Source organism: Mus caroli, chromosome 6 (assembly GCF_900094665.2).
Source record: "Mus caroli chromosome 6, CAROLI_EIJ_v1.1, whole genome shotgun sequence".
In the NCBI taxonomy this organism is placed as follows: domain Eukaryota; kingdom Metazoa; phylum Chordata; class Mammalia; order Rodentia; family Muridae; genus Mus; species Mus caroli.
Genome location: NC_034575.1, coordinates 8,033,993 through 8,057,378, shown reverse-complemented (window position 1 = coordinate 8,057,378; position 23,386 = coordinate 8,033,993). Strand labels below are relative to the sequence as shown.

General features: G+C 37.4%; 1 protein-coding gene across 7 annotated transcripts in view; it reads right to left on the bottom strand.

Moving 5' to 3' along the window:
* The window catches only part of Phf14 (PHD finger protein 14), a 175,115-nt gene that overhangs the window by 42,207 nt on the left and 109,522 nt on the right, over positions 1–23,386 (bottom strand). The gene's annotated exons all lie outside the window — the stretch shown is intronic.

Here is a 23,386-nt window from a genome sequence, read left to right as displayed (position 1 = left end):
TGTAAGAAGTATCTGCTGTGTTTGGTTGAGTCATGCATGTTAAATCAGTACAATGCAGTGAAGTGAGGTAGCATACGTAATGGCAAATGCAAGGGCCTGATAGGATGGCTTACATTCAGTAGCCACTTTGATCACACTCTAAATGTGTGGTCTTAGGTAAATAATCCTCCATTTCCTCACGGACCACAAATAAAATTAGTTTCTGATTCCTATCTGTATCTGAGAGGTTACTGCCATGGGGATTAAAAGAATCAATATGGAAAGCACCAAAAACGTGACAGGAACCCAGTGAGTGGGAACCAGAATGACAGCCAGCAGACCTGTCAAACACTACAAAACTGTTCTCTGTACAAGAGAAGTCTTAACACTAAACAATTCACACCGGAACTTTTAACATATACTTGGATTAATTAAATTTCCCATTGTTTGCTGCTTCTATAGCACAGATCACTCATATCTAAAAGAAGATATGCACATCTCACAGGTCTTACAAGAACTGATAGACACAGCACATGTAGAGGGCAGAGTCTGGAACCAAAATCTAATTTGATAATTACTATAATTGCCAGTTCAAAGATACTTGGAAGTTATATTCTTTTGTGCCTAAATTATAACACATAATTTTCTAGATCCCACAATTCAGCACCAAACCCCAAATGTGTGCCTTAATCCTACTAGCTCAGTCCTTTACCTCTAGCTCAGTAAAATGAGGGTTTTTGTTTTGTTTTGTTTTGTTTTTTGGTTTTGTTGAGACAGAGTTTCTCTGTGTAGCCCTGGCTGTCCTGGAACTCACTCTGTAGATCAGGCTGGCCTTTAACTCAGAAATCCCCCTGCCTCTGCCATCCATGTCCTGGGATTAAAGGCTTCTGACACCACTGCCCGGCCAAAATGATGTATTTTTATGGATTAAAAACAAAGCTAATATAAAGTTAAACTCCTGATAGACAAATAACGGGTAAAATATGATGTTTATTTAGAATACAGGAAATAAATAAAATCAAGAAAACTATGTATTTGGGTTCTAATACTAAACTGTATTAGATTAAATTTGTCTTGAGGTTTTAAGAACTGAAAATTTTAAGAGAAAACAAGATGGCACCCTTGGAGAGAAACTGTCCATTTCTGACTAGAGCTCTTACATACCACAAGAGACTTGACTATCACTCTCTAACACACATTTGTTCTATGTTGCTTCAAGTCAATGCAGGGAGATAACGCAAGTCCTAAATAAATGGTCAGACTATGCATTTCCAGGTTATTGTCTGATTTGGATATTGTTTTGTGTTGGAATCTCGAAATTTAAAAAATGATACAGATGACAAAATGACAAGCCAACTTAATTCAAGGTAATCCATTTTATCAGTAACAGAACTGGTTAGAGATTCCATCCTGCATGCTTAAATATTTATCTCTCTGAATGTATATTTGTTTGTGTGTTTGTGTATGTATATGTGTGTATGCATAAATATGGATGGGTGAGTGTGCAAATGTGTGTGGAGGCTACAGTCTGAAATCAGGTGTCTTCCTCAATTACTCTCCAACTCATTATAATTGTTATCTATTTTCTTGAGATGGGAATCCCTCACTAAACCTGTTGTTCACTGATTGGTATCAGCTGGCTGGCCAGTAAGCCCCTGGATTCTCCTGTTTCTGTCTTCAGGAAATTACAACCTGGGATTACAAGCATGCCCTACCACACTCAACTTATATATGGGACCTGAGGATTGGAACTCAAGCCTTCATCCTTACACAAGAAGCATTTCACAGACAGGTCTCTCTCGAGCTCTAAGGAGAAGCACTTTTGCTACATGAACAATATAAATATTGATAAATGTAATAAATGATCATGTGTAAATTAATAATATAAATATACTACAATGGAAAGTAAGTCAAAATTTCAAAATTAATCTTTTTAAGTAGATAAATAAATAAAACAAAGATTTCACTGTTAAACGTACTTGAAAACATGATTTGCCAGGCAGTGGTGGCACCTGCCTTTAATCCCAGCACTTGGGAGGCAGAGGCAGGCAGATTTCTGAGTTCAAGGCCAGCCTGTTCTACAGAGTGAGTTCCAGGACAGCCAGAGCTACACAGAGAAACCTTGACTCAAAACAAAAACAAAATAAAACAAAAACAAAAACAAAAAACCAAAAAAACCAACAAGATTTATCCTACTTACAATTTAATATCCCAGAAACAATATAATTAACCATGGAAATTGACTACATATATGTAAACCATATATGAGCGTCTAGATTTTTAAATATCTTCTTGCAGTCATTTTATGCAATCATAATGAATTAATTATAATTAATGATAACATAAAATATGAATCACACAAATTTACTTAAAGGTTTAGCTTTCCTGGACATCTAAAAATTATACAGTAATTATTAAAATGATAAGAAAACATGATAAAATTAAGTCATACCATAAATATTAAATGTGGTGGGCTGGTTTAGTTCTTCTACAAGTCTAAAAATATCCTTAAATTAACCTGATTAGAAAAATTAGGTTCATTTTAAAAAAAATTAGGGAAAGGACATGGTAAGTGAACATTTTGTTTTTAACCCCCAAATTTTCAAAAACTTTAACAGACATGAATGCTTCAAAAATTGAATATCCTTTTCCTAATCTTTCCTAACAGGAACATATCCTTTAAATATCACCTTTAAGTATAAGGATTCCTTTAGGGAATTGTTTATTTTCTAATTCTTTTCTCAGAATCTAGTCTTCTCATGATGCAACAACAACAACAACAAAATCCCAAACTTTAATTCTATCGACAACTTTAAATCACTAAGTTCTACTTTTTGTAAAGCAAGGCAGGTCAAAAGCACCAGGAAAAGTGAGTGGCAGGGATGTTGAAAAATGTTTAAGAACAGTGATGGAAAGAGGGCAATATTACTCCTTGCATTCTTTGGTGCTATAAGCTCTCATCTGTCCTAAAATGTTCAATAAGTATTCAAGGCTGCTTTGGAAAAGGACAGTTTGATAGTGCACTGAAGCACTGCTAGTCTGGTGAGGGATGGCAAGGGAAAACACACGACCTGAATAGCAACCAAGACACTGGGGGAAATTCCTCAATGATTTCAATACAGAGAGCTCAAATTCTGGCCATTTTCTTGGGCAAAAGACAGACCCAGAGGTTCTAGGAAGTGGTGTTAACAGAGTTACTAAACTCAGGGAAAGACTAGCAACAGAAAGAAAGCATTGTCCATATTGCCTTCCCACACTGATCAAACAGTGAATGATAGTTCCCCTCCCCTCACATCTCCATCAGCATTTGTCAGCTGTTCTATTGATCAGAGCTATTCTTACAGCAGAAAGATGCAATCTCAAAGAAGTTTTAAATTGTTTTCCCCTAATCACTAAGGATGTTCAACATATTCTGAGATGTGTTGTAGCCATTTTTATTTCTTCCTTCTGTGAACTGTCTATTCAAATCCAGAGCCCACTTCCAACCTGATCATCTGATTCTTTGCATATGTTTTATTACGATTATTATTACTTTTTATATTATGAGTATTAATCCTCTATATGATGTGCTGCTGGCAAAGTTCTTGCCTACTCTGTGGACTTCATCTTCACTTGTCTCTTTTGTTGCACCAAAACTCCTCAGTGTTTTGTGGTGCCATTTGGGAGTTGTTGCCTTAATTCAGAGTGAATGGAGTTCTATTCCCAAAGTATTTTCCTACATATCTATACTTTCTAGGGTACGGCTTATGCTTTCTTCTAGTAATATCAGCATTTCGTTTTCACATAAGTTCTTACATCCATTGTTTTGCTTTGTTTAATTTTGTAACAGGATGATAGATACGGGTCTAACTTCATTCTACACATGGAGAGCCAGTTTTCCCAGTACCATTTGTTCAGGATGGTCTTTTCTGTGTGTGCAACCTCAATGGAATCAGTGTGGAGAATTTTCAGAAAGATAAAGTGATCTATCATATGAGTCGCATATACCACTCCTTGACCTATATAAAAGAGCTTGCTATCTTGCTTCACAGATATCTGCTGTAGCTGGGCTCCCTGTTCTATTCACAGTATCTAGGAAATGGAAAAAGCCTAAATGTTCTTCAATTGATGACTGGACAATGAAAAGGAAGTACATACATACAATGAAATTCCACTTACCTACACAGAAAAATGAAATTATGAAAATTGCAGATAAAAAAAGGACCTAGAAAAAGTTGTGCAGAAATAATACAGAACCTGAAAGACAAATGCCATTGCCCCTTATTGGACACAAATCTTTAGATAAACATATATAACCTGGAACAACCTCAGAGTCCAGGGACATTTAATGAACCTTTTGGGGGGGATAGTGGAACTTTCGATTAGAAGATAGAAGGACACAAGGACTATGATGGGAAACATGGCAAAAACTGGAGCAACAGACTTTAACTGAGGAGAGGGAAGAAAGGCAACACACAGAGAAAGGGAGAAACAGAGGTAAATAATACTAAGGATGCTTGAAAAGGCCACAGGGGATATATTACTTTATGTTTACTTAAAATACATAATATAAACAAATATATATGAGTTTACGAGAATTTGCATGTATACAAGTTAAAAGAATTAATGCTATTTGAAGTGATATTTAAAAAGTGTCTCCTAAGGAAAGGCCATCCAGAGACTGCCTGACATGGGGATCCATCCCATATACAGTTACCAAACCCACACACTATTATGGATGCCAAGAAGTGCTTGCTGACAGGAGCCTGACATAGCTGTCTCCTGAGAGGCTCTGACAGAACCTGACAAATACAGAGGCAGATGCTCACAGCCAACCATTGGACTGAGCACAGGGTCCCCAATGAAGGAGTTAGAGAAAGGACTGAAGAAGCTGAAGGGGTTTGCGACCCCATAGGAAGAACAACAATATCCACCAAGACTCCCCAGAGCTCACAGGGACTAACTCACCAACCAAAGAGTACACATTGAGAGACTCATGGCTCCAGCCACATATGTAGCAGAGAAATACCTTGTGGGACATCAATGGGAGAAGAGGCTCTTGGTATTATACAGGTTCTATACCCCAGTGTAGGGGAATGCCAGGACAGGGAAGTGGGAATGGGTGGGTGGGTGGAAGGAACACCATCTTAGAAGCAGGGGGAGGGTGGATGGGATAGGGGGGTTTTGGCGGGGAAACCAGGAAAGGGGCTAACATTTGAAATGTAAATAAAGAAAATATCTAATAAATTTTTTTTAAAAATTGTCTCTAAATTCTAGTAATACACATACACACTCACACACAAATATGTATATGCATATACATATATGTATTGTGTATGTATATACATGTCTCTATGTATTGAATTTTAGATAGTTTGAAAAACCTTAAAACATGTTTCTACTCACTGCTATTTATATATTTTTAATTAATAAAGCACATTTAGGATAATTTTAGATTCATATACAAAATATGAATAAGTAAAAAGCGTGACTCACAACGAATTCTTTACACACACACACACCACCACCACCACCACCACCACCATCACTACCACAAAAATAACAGGAGCAACAACAGGATGACAGTAATCACATGCCAAACAAGAAAATTAATAGAAATTAACAAAACTATTCAATGATGCCTCTCAACATCAAAGGTCCCATGCTCCCAAAAGACACTGACTAACAGAATGGATACAAAAACAGGATTCATTCTTTTAATGCATCCAGAAAAACACACCTAAAATTTTTAATATGTAACAAATAAACTTCAAACCAAAAATAATCAAGAAAAGAGAGGGTAAGACAGTACATACTCATAAAAGAAAAAAAAATCACCAAGAGAACATTGCAATTTTTAACATCTATTCCCAAACACAAGTACATTCAAGTTCGCTTAGAGCACATATTGACCTTCAAACACTAGCATGAAGGTCATCCAAACAAAAAGTAAACAGAAATGCCGGAGCTAACTGACATCATAAACCAATGGGCAGATATCCACAGAAAATGTCACCTCAACGTACAAGAATATACCTTCTTCTTAGCGCCTCTTAGAACTTTCTCCAAACTGACCACACACTTAGGCACAAATCAAGTCTCAATAGATGTAAAAAGAAAAGAACTTGACCAACACCCTGCATACGATCAGTCAAAAGCAGATTAACCCTCGACTTCAACAACAGAAAGCCTTCAAACTCATGGAACCTGAAAAAATCACTACAAGATGAAAAACAGGCCAACACAGAAATTAAGAACAAAATTAAAGATGTTCTAGAATTGAAAGAAAATGAATATACAGCATATCCAAATTATTGAGACAAGACAAAGGCAGTTCTTAGAGGCAAGTTCATAAACAAAAGAGAGAGACTGACAGACAGACAGACAGACATACGGGGGGTGGGGGAGAAAGAGAGAGAGAGAGGGAGAGAGAGGGAGAGAGAGAGAGAGAGAGAGAGAGAGAGAGAGAGAGAGAGAGAGAGAGAGAGAGAGAGAGAGAGAGAGAGAGAGATCTATTAGTGACTTAATAGCATACCCAAAAGCTCTAGAACAAAAATAATGAAGCACACCCAAGAGGAATAAACAGAAAGAAATAATCAAAATCAGGGCTGAAATCAATAACATAAAAGCAATAAAAACAATACAAAGAATCAATGAAACAAAGAGCTGGTTTTTAGAGAAAATCAGTAAGACTGACAAACCCTTATACCAATTAACTAGAGGTAAAGAGAAAATATATAAATTAGCAAAATCATAAAAGAAAGGGGGCAAACAACAGACAGTTAATCCACAGAATCACATACTTTAAACACCTTTCTCCAAAAACCTGGAATAGCTAAAAGAAATGGATAATTTTCTTGATATAAATCATTTACCAAAGTTAAATCAAGAGCAGGTAAAAGTTTTAATAGATCTATAGTCTTTAGTAAGACAGAAGCAGCCACTAAAAGTCTCCCAAGAAAGAAAGCGAGAAAGAAATAGTGCCAATATTCCTCAAATTATTCCATAAAATAGAAACAGAAAGAACACTACCCAATTCATTTTATGAGGACAGAGTTATCCTGAAATCCAAAACACATAAAAACAGAAAAAGAAAATTACAAACCAAGTTTTTCCATGAACACAGATGTATAATTCTTAATAAAATATTTTCAAACTGAATCCAAGAACATATAAAAAATACATTAATGATCAAGAAAGATCATTAATCATTATCAAGTAAGATTCATCTCAGAGATGAAGACACAGTTAAACATACATAACTCAATAACTATAACCCACCATATAAACAAGCTGAAAGACAAAAAACACATAACTATCACATTAGATGACAAAAAGGCCTTTAACAAAACCCAACAGCCCTTCATGATAAAAGCCCTGGGAAGATTAGAGATACAAGCAGCATATGCAGACATAATAAAGGCAATTTATAGCAGGCCCAAAACCAACACCAAATTAAATAGAGAAAAATTCAAAGCAATTCCACTAAAATTAGGAGCAAGATAATGTTGTCCTTTCACTCCATATCTTTTGATATATACTCTGAAGTACTGTATTTGAAGTACTGCCAGTGCAAAAAGACAACTCAATGAAATCAAAGGGGTACAATTGGAAGGAAAGAAGTTAATGTGTCTTTGATAGTATACATAAGTGAACTTAAAAATTCAACCACAAACCTCCTACATGTGATAAACACTTTCAGCAAAGTAGCTAGATACAGAATTAACTCATAAAAATCAGAAGCCCTCCTATATATATAAATTGCACATAGACTGAGAGAGAAAGCGACACATTTCACAATAGCTGTTGATAATAGAAAAGATCTTGTGGTAATGCTAGCCAAGCAGGGTAACCAAAGGCACATTAACCTTCACCTTACCACATAGACACTTACTCAACCATGTTCACTGCTAACCTACTCATAATAGCCGACACTGGAAACAACGTAGATGCCCCTCAAAAGAAAAGTGAATAAAGATAACATACATTTACACAGTGGAGTATTATCCAGTCATTAAAAAAAATGACAGCATGAAGCTGTAGGCAAATTACCAGAACTAGAGAAAAGACTCATCACCTGCTGAAAACAGAATATGGTATGCATTCACTTATATGTGGATATTAGTTATTAAGTCAATGAATGGTAGTTGAGCTACATAATCCACAAAACCCACAGAGGTTAGGTATTGAGTAAGGACTAAGGGGTTGGGGGTTGGGGACAGATAGACCTCCCTAGGAAAGGGAAATAGAGCAGTTAGTTATGACTGGATCATGAGGGGGTAGAATGGGAAGATCAAGCAGGTACCAGGAGGATAAGGCAGGATAAGGGAAGAAATATAGGGACAGATGGTGAAAATTAAGGTGCAGTTCAGGGGTTGTATGGAAACAGAAAAAGGTTTCTAAAATCTATATGTATATGAAGTCTATCTAAATGAAATTGCCTCATATGCCCCAGTATAGGGGAATGCCAGGGCCAGGAAGTGGGAGTGGGTAGGCTGGGGAGCAGGGCGGGGGGAGGGTATAGGGGGCTTTGGGAATAACAATTGAAATGTAAATGAAGAAAATACCTAATAAAAATGCCTAAAATAAAAAAAATGAAATTGCCAATTAATGGGGGAGACATTGTCACATAATAAAGATTCCAGTACTAAGACTGGGTTACATCTAATTGAGCTCTTGGCCAACGGGATCATCCCATGGGACCCCCAAACAAACCACACTGTTAGCAAGATTATAGGTTTCTCAAAAATTCAACACATGTACTACAGTCAAGGCAAAATACTATGAATGAGATAACAAGCTACCAACTCCCAACTTGGCTGAAATAGAGATGCAGGGAGATTTGGGTTGTTTTGCATTTTGTGCAATAATAGTGTGACAATCTGCATTCTAGAGGACCCTTAAAAGGAACACCAAAAGAAACTGACAAAATCAAGAAATGTCCACACCTTTTACATTACTATTATCCACTATAGCCTTTTATCATCAGCTACTACTATCAAATGTATTTTCACCTGTAATCCAAAGTCTTTTTAACGTTAATGGGTGCCTGATGTTTACTTTGATGAAAAAAAAGAACCGATTTTTTTTTTTCTGGTGTGCAAGGGTATTTTATGAAGTACATTGCTTTGATTTTGGACAGAACAGAGCAATTCTGCAGTGTTCTAGTAACACTAATTGGTTGCTGCAATGTGTCTATTAACACATGAGAGACTTGATAAGTGAATCTTTACCTATTAATTTTTTAGATACATGGAGTTTTACACAGCCACTTTTTAAAAAAAAATTATTCAGTCTGCGCTTTCTACAAAACAGTGTGGTAAACAACAGGTAACCCTGCCTGTATTGTTTTCAGAAAATTAAACTATAATTTTATAATGCATTCTCTCTCCTTAAAACTGTATCTTTTTTATTTACAAAAAAAATGCTACTATGTTTAATTTTAGCCTTGACAACTGTATCCTGTTATTTAGCCCACTTTTAAAACTGTAACCAAAATTTAGTTCTTTGGTGAAAAAAGAAATAAAGAGTTGCAAAAATATTTAAAATGTAATGACCCAGTTTTTTCTTTTTTAAATACTGTTTTTATATTTTAATATTTTTAAATTTAGGTATTTCATCTTAAAAATATGATAAATCAAAGAGATATCACTTGAAGAAGCTGGTTATTAGTTTGTGGCTATACTATTGAAACTGTGACCTAAGATCTTAGAGTGACACTGTCAGTGCATTTATCATGTGTTTACCATTTTTAAGCTACATTATCATGAAGTGAAGTATAGTATGTGTGACCTAGTTACAACTAGTTGAGCTTTCTGGTTAACTGACAAAAAAACCACATGAAAGCAATTCTTTAAGTATATTCTTTACAAAGCCCATTAAGTGGAAGAGATCTGTTTTAAATGAAATTGTTAGGGTGTCCCTAGAATTTGCTCAGTAAGAACAACACAGCTGATAAAACACATAGGACCACTGATGGAACCAATAGGATCCAGTGAAATTCCAGTGACATCACGCTCAACTAAAACCTTTCATACTTACACTGTTCTCTTTTGTTATTTTGCTGTGCTAATTAATCAAGAGTGGCAAAATTGGCTGGTCGTACCAAGGAATCTGTGTCATGGTCTGCATGTATACATGCAGCCCTTTAAATGGTGAAACAAATGCAGAGCATTGACCATAATGAGTGCAATTTTAAAAATCGTTTTTGGAAGGTTTTGTTCATTAAAAATATTATATTTTCACGACCTTTTAAAAAATTTACTCCTTCACTAGTTTGGATTTAGATTTGAATCTGTGTCACAGTCTTTAAAAATACCAAAAATGCTCATTGTCTCCCTTCTATTGGGATTGGGAGTGGTCAGTGCAGCCACTGGACCTCAGCTTGGGCTTTAAAAGGGAAAAATTATGACAGTCTGAGGGCAGACATTGATTTAGATACAGAGAGAATAGAAACTGCCATCAGTCACCTTCAAGAATAGGAGGGGATTAGAGTTAACTTTTCCTGCAGCAAGGAGGGCTATGTGCTGCCCTAGCTGAGGAGTGTTGCTTTTATATAGACCATTCTGGGGTTGTTAAACATTCAATGGCCAAGGTGAGAGAAGGGCTAGTCAAGCGGAAGAAAAACATGAACAGAGTCAGGGCTGGTTTGAGTCTTGGTTTAACTCCTCACCTTGGTTAACCACCCTCATATCTACCTTGTTAGGACCCCTAATTGTTTTCTTGCTATTGTTGACCTCTGGATCCTGCATACTGAACAAGTTTATAGCCTTCATAAAAGAGAGAATAGGAGCAGTGCAGCTGATGGTCCTGTGCCAACAATAGGAGACCCTGAGAACAGGACCTGGAGAATATGAGTTAGTTACCCAAGACCCCTGAGCACAGCTCCAGGATTGGACCTTATACAAGTAAAAAGTGGGGAAGGAGGGACCATAAGGGCTTTTTCCAGTTCAACTTCCTCTTTACAGCTCTCCCCTCCTGCCTGGGGTCAAGGCTAGGCCAAGTTCCATTCTCTACCCAGAGGAACATTCCTGAGTAAAAACATCTGAGAATGTACTAATAGTTACCTAACCCTCTGGGAAGTCCAAGGAGGAGTTCAAATGTGTGTCATGCTTGCTAGCCAATAGATTTAAAGGTCAATATGTTTAGCCAATAAGTTTGAACTGCAGCCTTGCTGATGTAACCTGTGCCCCTAAAAAGTATAAAACCTTCTTGTAGTAGCTATTCAGGGTTGCCTTCTTGTCACTCACCTAGAGGAACTGATTGAGGGTTGACCCGTCCCCCAACCCTTCTCCCTGCTCCACACACCAGAAAATAAACCTCTTGCTTTTGCCTCGGGAATTGTGTGTGTGTGTGTGTCCAGTTGTCAAATTAAGTAGAGAGTGTACAAAAGTCCTGAAAATTCAGTAGATCATGGAGTCACTCTGAGGGGAAAGTTTTCACAATAAGGCAAGGAACGTAGCATTTGAATTGGATCTTGAAGAAGTTACGTTTTAGAGGTACAGGAAGGAAGATGGGCTCTTTCAAGCAGAAGATGTGAGTAAAGACAAAGGATTGGACTGCCAGGCTCATGTCTATAGCTTTGGGGCATATTTCCCATAAAGGACATGATATAAAGTAAAACCAAGATGGTATACAAATAGCTAGACAGATTTAGAAAGATCCAAACACTGGTCACCTAAATCTGTGAGTACCTGAAACTGAAAACAAAAGACAGACTAAAAAGCTGGTTTGGAGGGTCTAGCAGGCTCAGTTGTAAAGTCTAACTTACTGTGCAAGAGCTGGGAAATCCATGTACAAATTTAAATACAATAAAGACAAGATCATGTTTTAGGAACACAGCTGTATTAAAAGCAAGAGAGTCCATCTAGAGGCTATTACAACAATCTGGGAGAGTTATGGAATGTATCATATACTTCCTCACTATGATCCTGGAAATGAAAGCTATAATCCTTCATTTACAAATAAAACCCAAAACATGTGGCCAGGGCAGAGTCACACCCAGGAATGCTGGACAAAGAACTGACCCTAAGCACCTAGAATTAAGCACTTGGAATTTAAGCACCTAGCCTCTCTATTTTTATTTTGTTCTTTTTCAGGTATTGTCACTCACATGTTTGGCTACTAATACAGTGAGTTAAAACAAAACAAAAAGTACCTTATGAAGATTTTAAGAAACAAGTATTCACGAAGACTTTTCAGCAATAATAAATGATGAAATAAAGACTAATATCTTAGTACTTAGAAAAAAAGGGAAATTACATATAGCAGTTTATATTTCTACAATGGAGACAATTTTCAAATTTCTAATTAATAATGAAATACATATCCAACACTTTCAGAAGCAAAAATGCTATACAAAATAGCAAGTACCTTTACTATGTCTTGAAATTAGTGTCCATGCACTCAGGTTAACAAACGTCTAACCAAAAAAAGCTGTTTTTAAATCGACAGAACATGACTTATAGTCTAGTAAAGAAGAAGGTGATATCATAATATATAATAAAAAGTATTGTACATAAATGACTTAGCATATCTTTTAAAACATTTCACACAAAACAACACATGGAAATTTCACATGAAAAGTCAGAACAAAATGCTCATTAACTATTATATGTAAGATATTCAACAGCTACTGTATAACATATCAGTTTTCCTTTATATATTATATTATATTACATATATAATATATATTTAAATTTTAATTAGTAAAATTCATAAGAAAACAAAAATATTATTAATGTAGAAAAGTATTTGCAATGTCTACAAAGCTACATACTAAAAGTCAATTTTCAAAATTCCCCATAAAAGGGGGCACTTGATATGGAAAGAAAATCCAAATAGCATCAGTTAGGAACAGTTAATCTCAGCATTACAAAACACAATTAAACTTCCCATTTCTATTCTTTGCATTGACCAAAATCTTTGCTACTCCACTAATTTTCTATTGCAATAGAAAATTTAATATACTTTGATATAAAAAATGGAAAAAGATGAACTTTGATTACAGGGGACTATTACAGTAAATTATGCCAATGCCCACATTATTGTACATTTTACTGCAATAACACCAGCTGCAGTAGCAGCAACAACAACAACAAACTGGTTAGGGCTAGAGATGTACTTTAGTTTCAGAATCACAGAAACTGGGTAACTGGGTATCGAAATGCACTGGCTGTCTGTATGTAGAAAAATGAAAATAGACCCATATTTGTCATCTTGCAAAAAGCTCAAGTCCAAGTGGATCAAGGACCTCAACATAAAACCAGATATAGTGAATCTAATAGAAGAGAAAGTAGCAAAGAATAGAACACCAATGGCTCAGACTCCAGAATCAAAATGGTACCTCATGAAACTGAAAAGCCACTGTAAGTCAAAAGATACCATCAATAGGACAAATTGATAATCTACAGATTGGGGAAAAATCGTCACTAACATTACATACAATACAGGGCTAATATCCAAAATACATAAACAATAAGTTAACCTCCAAATAACCCAATTAAAAGATGGGGTGCAGAACTAAACAGAGAATTCACAACAGGAATCTCGAATGGCTGAGAAGCCCCTAAAGAAATGTTCAAAATGCAAATGAAAACAACCCTGAGATTCCACCTTACACCCAATCAGAATGGCTAAGAACAAAAACTCAAGTGAGAGCACATGCTGATAAGGATGTGGAGAAAGAGGAACATTCCTCCATTGCTGGTGGGATTGCAAACTAGGAAAACACCCTGGAAATCAATAAGGAGTTTCCTCAGAAAATTGGAAATAAATCTACCTGAAAACCCACCTATACCATTCTTGGGCATATACCTAAAAGATGCCCCACCATACCACAATGGGAGGCCCCAAGGCCTGACACTGTTACTGAGGCTATAGACCTAGCATGACTGCCCTCCGAAAGGCCCAACAAGCAGCTGAGTCAGATGCAGATATTTGCACTCAATCAATGGACAGAAGCAGCTGACTCCTGTTTTTGAATTAGGGAAGGCTGAAAGAAGCTGAAAAGGGTGGCCCTGTAGGAGGACCTGCAGTCTCAATTAATCTGGACCCCGGGATCTCTCAAACACTGGACCACCAAACAGACAACATACATCAGCTGATATGAGGCCCCCAACACACATACAGTAGAAGACTTCTGGGTCTGTGTTCATTCGTGATGCACTTAACCCTTAAGAGACTGGAGGCCCCTGGGAGTTTAGAGGTCAGGTGGGTTGGAGGGTGGGGGCATCCACGTGGAGATGGGGTGGGGTAGGGAGGAGGTGTGAGACATGGAGCAGATGGAGGGTGGATGGGGGCACAGGGAATTAGGCCAATAATTAATCTTAAAAAAATAAAAACAAGAGGCAGGCGGATTTCTGAGTTCGAGGCCAGCCTGGTCTACAAAGTGAGTTCCAGGACAGCCAGGGCTATACAGAGAAACGCTGCCTCAAAAAATAATAAATAAATAAATAAAAATAAAAAGAAGCTGGGCAGTGGTAGCACACGTCTTTAATCCCAGTACTTGGGAGGCAGAGGCAGTCGGATTTCTGAGTTCGAGGCCAGCCTGGTCTATATAGGGTGAGTTCCAAGACAGCCAGGGCCATACAGAGAAACCCTGTCTTGACAAAAAAACAAAAAATAAAAACATAAAAAAACAAAAAAACAAAAAAAACAACAAAAAACCTTACAAAGGTTTAGAAAATCAATGGTTCAGTAGGCAAAGTACTTACTGAGTAAAACTGAGGGAGGATGTGTGTTCAAATCCCTAGCACCCAGCAAAAGTCAGATAAAGTGTGTATCTATAAGCCAGAGTTAGAAGACGAAAGGACTATCTCCAAAGCTTGCTGCATCAGTGAGCTCCAGAGTCAGGGTGATTCAGTGCAGACTTTAAACTTAAGGTCAAAGTGGTTGGTTACTGCCACAATTCTGGCCACCATCAGTAGGCATATCTTGCTGGACCAGATATTTTTGTAGCTCACTTTTTACCTTGGTAGCAAAGATATGCCTCTGCCACTCTCTCTTTCTCAACAGTGTGTACAAACACAAGTATAACTAAGTATACTCACTGGACTTAAAATAGCAAATGAAGTTGGGTAGTAAAAGGTATATGCTGAAGGGAAGGGGGGATTGGCGGGGAGGGAAGGGAGTCGATTTTATCAAAACACATACACATACACAAACTATCAACAACCTTTAAAAATTTGGTTTTCCTCTAGGCAAAATAAATTAGAAAAAAACTAACATGGGGAGTAATAAACAGCTACATATACAAGTATGTCCACCTAGATGTGTGCATACACCCATATAAACATTATGCACACAAAGCATATTCTAGCACTACAAACCTAAGTATTACTGTTTAAAACACCCTTGCCTTGTGATGACTTTCCATCTACCTGGACATACTCAGAGTCCTTCTCTTCTTCTGAAATGCCTTGCCCCATTCTTTCCTCTTGACTGAAAATTATCCAATCCTTTTACGATCTGTCTCATTTTTATATTTTATCAATTATTTCTACAATTAGTTGGCAAGGTAGCTATGTCATTCACACACACACACAAACACAGAGAGAGAGAGAGAGAGAGAGAGAGAGAGAGAGAAAGAGAGAGAGAGAAGAGAGAGAAGAGAGAAGAGAGAGAAGAGAAGAGAGAAGAGAAGAGAAGAGAAGAGAAGAGAAGAGAAGAGGGAGAGGGAGAGGGAGAGAGAGAGAGAGAGAGAGAGAGAGAGAGAGAGAGAGAGAAAGAGAGAGATTGATTATGAGAATTTATTTCTTTACAACTTAGAAGATTCTTTTGCCACTTGTCTTTCCTCAGAACTTCCCAATTACCCTCTCTGGACTTTAATTTTTAGGGTTTACCCACATTTACACATCCATGTGTACATACGAATCCACATATAAAAGAGAATGAATTGTCTTGAGTTTAGGTTATCTCACTCAATTTTTAAAGAGAAATGTTCAATTCCTCAAAACTGAAGGAGTGAAATGACTAAGCCCACAGAAGGAATCCTAATATAGGTGGTTGAAACTGCTATGTGATTTAGTAAGAAATCCAAGAATACAAATTCAGGCAGGGGCAACTAAGTCTATTCTGCTATCTGAAACTTTTTTTTTTTTTTTTGATCTTTAGTCTCTTCTGGTATTTGTGACATAAGAAACACAACACAAACTTCATGTTGATTAAATTAGAAAGACTCAGGAATGTTCTGATGAATGCACATGGAAAATACATCTTTGAATGCCTATTATCCATAAGCAAGTCAAAGTGAGCCATGAAAAGAAATTCATGATCGCTTTGTATTAAATTAGGGCACACAAAATAAAGCAGGATGCACTCTATTTCATGTCTTTTACCTGTTTAGCAGTTGTTGTTATTAAATTTACTTAAGTGTACTGGCTCGTTTTATGGCATCTTGACAGAAGCTATTGTTAAGAGATAACTATTCTTTCAAATGGGATATGCCTTTATACAATTGGGCTGCAGGCGAACTGTAGGGCACTTTCTCAGTGATTGATTGTGGGAGGGCCTAATCCATTGTGGGACCACCCCAGAGTTGGTGGTCCTGAGTTATGTAAGAAAGCAGGCTGATCGATCCAGGGGCAACAAGCCAGGGAGGGAGGGAGGGAGGGGGGGAGGGAGGGAGGGAGAGAGAGAGAGCACGCACACACACATAGTCTGTGCATCAGCTCGTGCTTCCAGATTCCTGCCGTTTGAATTCTTGCCCTCACTGGTCTTGATGATGAACAAGTACATGGTAATGAGTGTGAAATAAACCCTTTTCTCTCCTCCATTATAGCGTTTCACCATAGCAACAGTAACCATAAGATAAACTGGTACCAAGTTTATGACGTAATACTGTGACAGACCTGAGCATGTGGCTTTGGGAAGGACGTTGGAACTTTGGACTAGGACACTCACTGAGTGTTCAGAGGTGTTGAGAGCTCAGTCTGCTATATAAGCTTAGAAGAGAAAGTTTTGAGAACAGTGCTGACTAACGATTCCTGGCTTGTGAAGTTTCAAATAAAAAAAAAATTTTTTTGCGCGGTCCTTAAGAACTCTGACAGGTATGTTGCTATTCATAGTTGAGAATATGTGGTTTGGTTAGCTGGGGCAGAATGCTTAACAAGAGACCCGTACCACTATAGTAACACATTTGCTTTGCTGGGATAATGGATAATGTTCAGCTGGAGAGCTAAGAAATTAGCCGTGATTTCGATCACCATCATCACTGAGTTGAAATCTTCTGGGAAGTGGTTTCCTAAGAGCACAGAAGAACTGTGTTCCAGATTTAGCCATGGTTGTACCTTGTGCTGGCAGCCAGACTTGAGTGTAAAAGTCACCCAGGCAATGGTTTTAAAGGCATAAGGGGTCAATGGAGAGCAGTGGAGGTCTGGCACTGAGAGGCATGGATAGGTGGTTGGTAAAGGTGCAGCCTCAGTAGCAGTTGAACCTTCAGGATTGAAGGCGTCAATGAAGAAAAGCCAAGGCTTAACACCATAACCAGAGCACAGGATAGGCTACCAGTGAAAGTGGAGTCCAATTGTAGCAAGCCACGCAATAGTTTGGAGATCCCAGTACCATGAGACGACCAACAAAAACAGCAGGAACAGTGGACTGGAGTAGCACCTAGAAGACAAGCTGTGTGTGCTGCACATGGCAGAGCCTGAGAAGTGACCAAAGTCCTCTACAAGAGCTCAGAAGATTTGGAGTCGACCCTGCACACAAGGTACTGAGTTATCTGCTGCTGGAATTTGGTTTGCTTCATTCAGATTGTGACTGACTCATCCCTCTTAACATAAAAAAATATTTAACTCATTTTTGACTTTATAGGAATTCATAATTGAGAGACACTGAATTTTTAAAAGACTTGGATTTTAAAAGAGTGGATATTTTAAAGAGGCTGGATTTTTAAGTGTTTGATTTTAAAAGACTGGAACTTTTGAAGTTTGTAAAATGTTTTATATTGTAATGTCAATATTAATGTGTGATCTTCGGGAAGACCAAGGAAGGAAAGGTTGTGGCTTAACAGTGAGACATTTGTGTGTGAAGCTAAAACCAAGTCAGTTGTGCTAATTTTATGTCAACTTGACACAGGTATAGTCATGTTAGAGATAACTCTATTTTCTTAATTGAGAAAATGCCTCCATAAGATTGGGCTGCCTGCAAGCCTATATGACATCTCCTTAGTGATTGATTGTGGGAGGTTTCAGTTCATTGTGGGTGGGGCCACCAATGAGCTGGTAGTTCTTGGTTCTATAAGAAAGCAAGCTAGCTGGTCAAGCCAGGGAGACAAAGCCAGTAAAAGCACCCTGCATGACCTTTGTATCAGCTTATGCTTCCAGATTCCTGCCCTGATTGAATTCTTGTCCTTATTGCTTTTGAAAATGAACTGTGATATGGAACTGTGAGTGAAATAAAACCTTTCCTGTTCAAGTTGTTTCATTCCAGGATTCACTTGTGTTCTCACTTTCCTAATGTGTTTTCTTTCCCCACTTACCAAAGAGCCTGAAAGCAGATGAATATACATATATGTGCCTTCCTCAATCACTCTATTTTCTTTTCTTTTCTTTTCTTTTCTTTTCTTTTCTTTTCTTTTTTCTCTTCTTTCCTTCCTTCCTTTTCTTTTTCGATTTTTTCTTTACACAAGGTCTGCCTTGTGGAGCTCATTGATTTGGCTAAACTGGCTGCCCAGCATTCTCCCAGGACTCTCCTGTTTCCAGCACATAATTACAGGTACAGACTACTATGCGCAGCTTTTTTATGAGGGTTCAGAGATCAAATTTAGGTTTACATAGTTGGGCAGCAAGCACTTCACTAATTGAAAAAAAAAAAAAAGCCTCAGCCCCTAAAATTGCTCTTTGTTGTTGCTTAGTTTTTTTTTGGCAGGTTCTGCCTGTCACACTGACTAGCCTGCAGCTCCCTTTACAGAGCAGGCTTGCCTAGAAATCAGAGGTCCACCTGGCTCTGCTTTCCAAATATTGGGATTAATAACATGTACCTTTATTCCCACCCCAAAACAGCATTTTCGAGCCAAATCATCCATGAAGTAGTCTTTGTAAACGCTGAAATAGGTGATGAAGAGAAGATAAATTACTGTTTTAGTGAATAATAATTCACTAACTCCCCCTAATTCTAGGCATTTAAATTGGTTATAAATATTTTTTAATACTATAAAAAGTACTATGAAGAACATACTAAATATACAAGTTGGGGTAGTCAGAGACAATTTTATTAAGGGATCTAAGCAATCAGAGAAAGATAAATATATTTTTTTCATATGTGAATCCTAAATAGTATAGACACACAAAAACCATACATGTATGTATGTGTATGTATGTATGCATGTATGACATAAAAGCAGAAATGAAAAAACTGGGTGGGGCACCAACTCTCAAGCTGTGTGTCATGACTCTTTTGGGCTGAACCACCCTTTCACAGGGATCACATATCGACACTCTGAACATCGCCCCAAAAGTCAATGTGAGTGACTTTAGCCAACATGCCTAATACTGGGGACATGGAACCTGAAGAGGTCACCTCCTGTAGCCAGACAGGACCCCCATTCAGGGATAAGGATAAAGACACCAATCTACCCACAACACTTTCAACCCCAAATGTGCCCTGTCTAAAAGAAATGGAGGGACAAAGAAGGAGCAGAGACTGAAGGAATGGCCAACCTATAACCAGCCCAACTTGAGACCCAATCCATGGGCAAGCACCAATCCCTAACACTATTAAAGTTATGCTTGCAGACAGGAGCCTAGCATGGTAGTCCTCCGGGAGGCTCTACCCAGCAGCTGACTGAGACAGATGCAGATATCTACAGGCAAACACTGGAGGGAGGTCAGGCACTCTTTGGAAGAGCTGGCAGAAAGGATTGAAGGCCCTGAACAGGATAGGAATTCCATGGGAAGCCCAACAGAGTTAACTAACCTGGAACCCTAGGAGCTCTCAGAGACTGAATACCAATCAAAAAGCATACTTGGGCTGTAACCAGGCTCCCGGTACATATGTAACAGACATATGTAGGTCAGTCACCATGTGGGTCTCTATGGTATCTGTTCTCTGACAGAGCTGCCTTGTCTGGTCTCAGTGGGAGAGGATGTACCTAATTTTGCAGAGACTTGATGTGCTAGGATGGGGGAATAATGGGAGTTACCCACCCTCAGCAGAGGGAGAATGGGAGCAGAGACTCTGTGAGGGAGGAAAGGAAAGGGTGTGTGTGTGGGGGGAGTGGCATTTGAGATGTAAATAAATAAGTGAAAAGAACATTCAAAGCAGTAGCAAAATTACAGTTATGAAGTAGCAATGAAAATAATTTTTTGGTTTGGGGTCACCACAACATGAGGAAAGGCTCACAGCATTAGGGAAGGTTGATAGCCACTGGTCTGGGGAAACAAAGGAACAAAGGAAAGGAGGCAGGAGGGGGAATATAAACTTGGATGGAAATGACCTTGTGGAACACAGTGCCATGCACACTGAATGCAATCAATAAAAATAAACCTGTGCTAACTTCTGGATATGCATCTAGAAAGATCCTTACAAATACTCCTTCTATTTTAATAGCCTCAGCTTCACAATTAATGCCTGTGATTTTTATTGCTAGGCTTATGTCCAGAAAAATCAGACTAAATTAATTGCCTACTACTATGAAATACAGGTAATATTTTAACTTGTCTGGTTCCCTAAACTACAGTAATAAATTTTCTGTAAATACGTGTTGCACCTCTGCCATTGTCTTCCTTCAGAGACCTCAGCTGTCTGTGGTTTCCTGGGCGATCTTTTCACCACTGTTGAAGTACTATTACTACAAGGAATAGTTAAGTTAGTAATCATTCAATTTTGAATGAACAAAAAGAATAAATAGAGATTGTATGGCTGTTTAGAAAATTTCTCTGTACCCAAAACCCAAGGCTTTTTATTTGATGGCCTTCCGACATACTTGCTCAGCACCTAAGGTTCACTGAAAAACACATTATTAACGAAGTGCTTATGTCATTTGTAGTTGAATGTCATATAGGCACATCATATAATGTAGTTAAGTAAGTAAGTAAAATGAAGGAAGATAATAGATTTCTAAGAACAACAAAAGTCCTTCTATTAAGATATTTAGGAAAAAAAGGAACTGTTAACATTCATCAGCAAATGTAATCTAATTCTACCAGGAGTTCTTAGAAAACAATGAAGTCTCCTGATGAAATCTTAGTCAGTGAGAAAGAAGCAATGGATGATGGCATTGGGGCTGGACTACTCCAACTTATGTTAGCTAAAGTGTATTTTTTTTATAAAGCTGGAGAGCAAAAAGCTAAAAGGAAGCATAATCAAGCACATCTGATATACTGCTCTCAGAAAAGAAGATACTAAAATTGTGCACATATAACACACTCTCATTTTTTCAAAATAGCTTTGTGACAGGGCACACAACTAGGTATTGCATATCAACAATAAAACAAAGAAATTAAGTGCAAAAGACTTAGAAACTGCAATCTGTCAAGTTAATTTATTCAATTATATGTAGCATGTTCCCATAAGTACACAAAGCTCTACCATGTATTATGTAGGACAAGATGATGCCATTTATTTCTAATGTAAATGTGAATCATAAAGCTAACAGGCATCTTTGAGACGATAGCATCTACGATACAGCTTCACTGTTCTACTTATATGTGGCCACATGAGAACAAACACAGGATACTCCCTGCACCATAGGAAACAGGTTTGGTCTGCATCGTAATTTAAGTAAAGCTGTAAAAGTTCTTCAGATTTGTTAAAATGTCATTTATAATCACAATTTAGTTGAAAGATAAGAAAAGGTAACTTGGACAATAAAATTAAGACAATGATTTATTATGTTAAAGCTAACAAAAATATAAAACAGAGAAAGAAGCACACATTTCTAAATATTATTGATTCTTATTATGTAATTTAGTGCCTGGCCACCGTTCCCCCACATTCCTAATCTAACACTGCTTTCTGTTTAATGAAAAAAGGGAAAGTCAGCAAAACAAAATGCCACCATTAAATCATTTTGCAACATTTTGTGTCAAAAATGTAATGGGCAAGGCACACATCTAGAGAAAGGTTACTGCTCTTCCAGAACGCCTTGCTCAGTGCACGCTCATCCTTTTACATAACTGTGCAGGCACTGATGGTTTTCTCTCTCAATTTAATGTGGCATTTGACGGATTATGGCATTTTCAGGAGACCACAGGGCAGTGAGTGTAGCGGTTATCTGGCTGAAAGTGATGCACTGACTGAGAATAACTGCTGTTTACAAGCAGTGGTAAGTCAGCTATTGAGCCATCTGACAACATCAGCCCAAATCTGCATTATGTATTTTATTAATGAAACGTAAGATTACACAAGAAATTGAGAACAAAATTCAAGGGAACTCTTTTCACAAAGGTGCTTGCTGGATATTGGGAGACCTATAGTCATCTTTAAATTCTATTAAATGCATCATAATTTGAAAAGATAATTCTGCAATTGATAATGATAATTTATTTCAGTTTAGGATAAATGTGTTACATTCCTGGAAACTGTTTCCAAGTTAAGAACTAAAATGAAGAACAATCTACGATCAGTTGGAAAAGTGGCTAGTCACATCGTAGGCAGTGCAAAGTATAATAATCATACTTGGATAACTTAAGTCGTGTTCATTGTTTTTAAAATCAGCTTATTTTGTTTTGAACAAAAAGGACAAGCTTTTCAAGCTAAAGCAAATTTGTACTACAGTCCTTTTTAATAAACAGTAAATGAGCAAATGCCTTACTTATAGTTAACTCAGACTTTTGACAAGAAAGTCTATAAAATGTATAATATAAAAATGAGAAAAACTTAGGTTAAGAATATTAAAAATGTAATCACTAACATACTTTTCTATAAATTATTTAGAATTTCTGATATTTGAGTAACCTTTATATTTCTAAAATTTCTCTTCTAATATTACAAAATTATGGAATATAAGACTTAAAGGTATTTTCAAATCAATTTTGGGAACAAGATAGAAAAGTCATTTTGACTCCTAGAATCTACTTTTTCATTAAAAAAAAAAAAAAAAACCCAAACCAAAATCCACAAAACAAAACTGAGAAAAAACAAAAATCCATCTGTGAAGTCATTTGTAATTCTAGTGCTGGGAACGTCAGATAAGTGATTCTTTGTGGTCACTGGCCAGCCCACACCTACTTGGCAAACTCCAGGCCAATAATAGACCCTGTTTCAAAAATAAGGTAGCCCAGAAGATGTTCCAACCGGTAAGAAGGACACATGCTCCACTATGTTCATAGCAGCCTTATTTATAATAGCCAGAAGCAGGAAAGAACCCAGATGCCCCTCAACAGAGGAATGGATACGGAAAATGTGGTACATTTACACAATGGAGTACTACTCAGCTATTAAAAGGAATGAATTTATGAAATTCCTAGGCAAATGGATGGATCTG